Genomic DNA, 4908 nt, shown 5'->3' with positions numbered 1-4908 from the left:
ACTGGTCGGGCTCTCGGAGTGGTAGCGTCGGCGCCTTCATGCGTCCCTGCGTTGAGGTGGTTGAAAGCCGTTGCACTGAATTCTTTGGACCGAAAGTGGTCTTGGTCTCTGAAAGCGATGGTACGGTGTCGGAAGCCGCCGCAGAGTCGAGGAGCCGTGGTGGTACAAATGGCTCTAGTTCTGGGTCTACAGCGGGGCAGGTGGCAAAGCAATCTGCCAAAACCTTCCCGGGTGCAGCTACAGCGGCAAGATGCTGCGGATTCCGAGCTATGCACGGTTTTCGTCGCAGCAGCATAGCCGGCGTAGACTGCCGCTTGTTCAGAGATTGTGGTGGAGCCAATGATGCTGGTTTGGGATCTGCCGCTCGGTGGTGACTCGAAGCGGGAGCGGTAGTCACCGTGCGCTTCCCACAGTCTGCGATGGGGCCCGCGACGACACTCGGGGAGCCGGCTTCTGCGGCGGGGCAGCCTGCGGGCCTCCCTGGCGAGGCGTTACTGGGCACGACTGGTGCGTGGAAGTGGTGCTCCTGAGGAGATGCGGCCGTAGAGCACTGCTGGCCGGGCTCGACGCAGGCATACGTGAGCGGGCCGAAAGCAGCGATCAGAGCTGCACTCCATTCAGGCCACGACCCAAGTTTAATGCCTGCGTAGTTGTCCCATGCCTTGGCGGCACCGCAAAGTCGTTTCGCGGCAGCCAGCCATCTTGTGTGGTCTGGCCAGGCATGACGATCACCCAGGGCATTGATGTTCCGAACCCAAAGGATGACGTCGTCTTGAAAGCCGCGAAACGTCGGTATGTCCACGAACGCCGGCTGTAGGGAAGCGTGGACGGCGTTCCCAGGCAGGACGCAACCGCTGACGGATGCGAAGGCGGTCGTCATATTCTGGAGCTGTTGTGTCAGCTCGGCGATGGCGTGGACGAGGGCATCGGTATATCCCTGTCCGAGAGCCGCCGAGGAGGCTTCGACGCCATCCCCGGACGGTGCAGTGGGTACTTGCGACGGTGGTAGGGTGGCGGGCTCCATACCGAAGGAAGCGTGGACGGCGTTCCTGGGAAGGAGGGACCCGGCACGCCGAGGAACCGTGCGAGGAACACTTAAGGTGGAAACGCCTTAAGGCAGGTTCATTGTAGACTGCGCCATTGTAATGCAATAACGGAGACACAGAGACAGCACCCGTTCCTGGGCCGGCTGTGCTATTCTCTGCCTCGTCGTCTTCCTCTCTCTGTGCGCGCCCGCAGTCCGAGCGCCCGAGCCTAGGTGCGTCTTTTTCTTCCTTACACTATATATATATATATATATATATATATATATATATATATAACGTATGCTAGTCACAATTGCTTAGTGGTTACGGCACTCTGCTGCTGATCACAACGTTGTAGTTTTGATTGCCGGCAACATTGGCTCAATCGCAACAGTTGCTGAATGCAAGAACGCTCGAGCACACGTGTTATGAGAGAACCAATAATCGGTAGGGAGTAATTAGGACTTTGGAGTACAAGTATTAGGCGTTTGAAGCTACGATTGCAAATGTATTATATTTAGGAAAAGTGGGCACATTTAGGCGCCCCTAGCTACTCCTTCTTACACAAAACAAATATATAGTAAAAATTACATCATAAGCCGGCACTGAGAAAAACGAACGTAACAAAAAGAAAAGGCCAGACCGTGACGTAAACTGTGGCGTAAATGCACTGGAAACATTTGATAGCACTGTATTCAGATGGGCCATAAACGGAACTCGGGACGAAAGCTTTTTAGTGTTAAGGCAGCTTTAGACATACCGTTCCCAAGCGGTTTTGCGTACGCAACAACCTAAACTCTTTTGTAGGCTCTTACACTCGTTTCTACTCTTTCTTTTGGGGTTGGGTTTGGGTGCGTAAAATCTAAAACTTTCTATTGCACCTTGTAATACCACAAAAAGTGTCGAGGAAGAAAAAGAAAGCAAATGCAGGCACATAAAGTGCGAAGGGCAGATTCCAAGCTATCGCGAAATGCAGAAAACGTGACGTCGATTTGAGCATCAGTGATCAGAGTATACACCCTTCGTTATGAAAAAGAGGAATCAGGAAAAGCTTTGACAAATATTTCGTGCAGTTGCTATGATGCTGCTATTTGCGTGGCGGCCGCGTCTAGTTCTCTTCGTGTTACAGGGCTCCTGATGTTTCACTGAGGGAATTGTATGCGGAAGGAATGTACCATTTGGCTATTCGCACAACACATATTCCCGCGTCATGAAAATTTCCTGACGTTCAGATGGTTAGGACTCTGTGTAGTGGAGGGATATGTTTAATTCGCGAAACGCTCTACCCGCTGCTTGAGAGCCTCGACCACTCAACGAGGCCTTGCCGCGTCCATCTCATCATCTTCACACGTCCACTTGCACTCGCGTAGCTCAGCCAAATGCATCTGCCGCTGCTCGAGTGTGTCTGCAGCACGACTAGCCCTCCCCACATCTGTCGCACTGGGTCGCTGATAGGTGACATCGGCGTTGGTTAAAATTTTCTGAGTATGAGCCAATTAAGCAACGAGATCGCGTCGCCTCGAATGCTGCTGCAGCGTCTGCCTCTGACCGAAGTTTCTTCGGTGCGACGTAGAGGGCCAAGCAGCGTCAGCACGTCGCTCCACGCGATGTCGGCGTGGTGTTTCAGTCAATTACCAACCCTCCAATGACTTCTCCACACTCCTCATTCCTCCTCCTTCAACCAACCGGCGGCGCCCTCCAAAGCCCTTTCCACTGCTACGGCAGTGTTGCGCTGCTCTTTCTCGCACCCAGGACGCTTACTCCTCTCCACAACGCAAAAAAGGGGCAGGTTTCTTTCTGAAATACCCTTACCAGTGAAGCACGAGTAGCCCTAAAATAGAGTGCTCCCACGCTAAACGGTCGCCACAAGCATTCCGCCGTGTTCATGGTGAACGTTGGTATTGCAAAAGAGATCATGAGTGCTAAGAGTCTGGGCCCATATTCACAAAGAAGTTCTTACGCCAGAATTCTTCTTGAAATCAAATTCCAAGTAATCTTGATGCTGGGTGTAACGTTAGCAAAGGCGGGGGGCCTATGGAAAAGAGCTGTTGCTTACGAAAAGTTTTTGTGAATTTGCTTCCTGGAGCCTCTCGCATTTGCGTGGCGCAATGAACTTTGGCAACCTACGAACGTCAAGAGAAGTCTCTTCTTACACTGTGTAGTCGTCCATGGCCCGTTGAAATGTTCGCCACGTGGAGGTCGGAAAATATCGATAGTATGGGAAGGTTTTAGCAAACGCCGATAAACAGTCAAGAGAGGTCATTATCTCTTCCAAAATTATTGCGCTTTGTTGTGAAGGAAGTGGATGTGGAGGTTCCAGGGCTCCCAGACGAACGCCAATACAAAGGAGAGTTATGCCTGCGGAAAACAATTCTCATTGTCAAGTACAGAAATAAATTTCACAGATAATAAACTCCGCATCTTTTTTATGATGCTACTGGAAGAGCGCTGGTACTGACTGCTTTCCTCTGTTACATTTCCCTACAGAAATAACACATTCAGTGATGACATTATAACCCTGTGTGCGGCGCTAACGATTCTACGTCTGTGACTGACGATATAAAATTACTGTAGTGAATTATTAAAAGTTCGTCCATTATTACGGTGGTTTGTTGAGTATATATATGCATACATTTTACCAGACGTTATGTGTGAAATGACGTCTTTATGAGTTAAGAAGCTAAAGTGTATTCGATATTCAGTGCTCTGGGTAAAATAACTGACTCGTCAATATATTCTCTGTTTTTCAATCTCATGAAGAGCGTTCTGAAGCATACAGCTACGATAATAATGCTCTTAATGCTTGCATATGCATGCGTGACTATTGATTATGGTCACAAATACTCACACATCTCGTTGCTTTGCTTTCTGCTGGTGCGTGCCTCCAGCTTATTAGCAATGCCATCAACGTATCACTCCGCGTGAGAGCTGCCTACTGCATTCTAAATCTTAAGTATCCGGCCACGAAGGCCCGATTTTTAATAGGGGTGAAACGCAAAAGCCCCCAGGTACCATGCATTGGGTACACGTTAAAAAACTCCTGGTGCTCAAAATTATTCCGCAGTCCCCACTACCGCGTGCCTTTTAATCAGGTCATGGTTCTGGCACACAAAACTTTAGAATCGCCTGTGGTCGCAGCGCCTGCGGCGCAGGCGCTGAACTTGCAATTCAAGTATTTGTTGAAACAAAACAACTTTATCAAGAAATTCAAGTGACGTGAACTTGTGAACGTGAAACAAACACATGCGTGACACTATTTTTTCGGGAGCATGCCCACACATCTCGGGAATCAGAAATGAACGCAAGAAAAACGGGCCTGATCCGTCAAAGTGATGTCAATGATATTTTTATTTTCCCTGATAATGTCATCGAACGACGACTGATGCAAAATATTGTGCCTTGCCTATATGGTACACCTCGGCTCTTTCTCTCATGAGTTGATTACTGTGACAGTGGGAGACAGTTGCCTGATTTGAACAGGCCACCATCATTCACCGTCCCAGTAATGAACCCATGGGGGAAATTGTTCGAGACGTGCCTTATATGAAATGTAAAAGATTTTTGAAGAAGTCTTTCTTGGCCACTCCACATTAAGTGGACGTTCGTGGATATGGGTACTGACCACTTTCGTCTCGTCAAATTAGACAATTCGATGTCTTCTATTGCGCGTAGGACAAAAAAAAAAGCGTCAAACTGAAGCTTAGACCGAAACAAAAATGAACCCAGTTAGCGGAGAGCTACGTGCGCGGCAGTAATAATGCGTAATTAGCGCAAGAAGTCCAAAATGAAATCAAGATGCGCTCGGTAAAACTTAGCGCTCCAAAACCGGAACCGGAAGGATGGTTTTACTGAACCCGGAATATGGGCTGATTTTGCAGATAGT

The sequence above is a fragment of the Dermacentor silvarum genome, chromosome 6 (genome assembly GCF_013339745.2).
Source record: "Dermacentor silvarum isolate Dsil-2018 chromosome 6, BIME_Dsil_1.4, whole genome shotgun sequence".
Lineage (NCBI taxonomy): Eukaryota > Metazoa > Arthropoda > Arachnida > Ixodida > Ixodidae > Dermacentor > Dermacentor silvarum.
Note: the sequence above shows the minus strand (reverse complement) of the source record.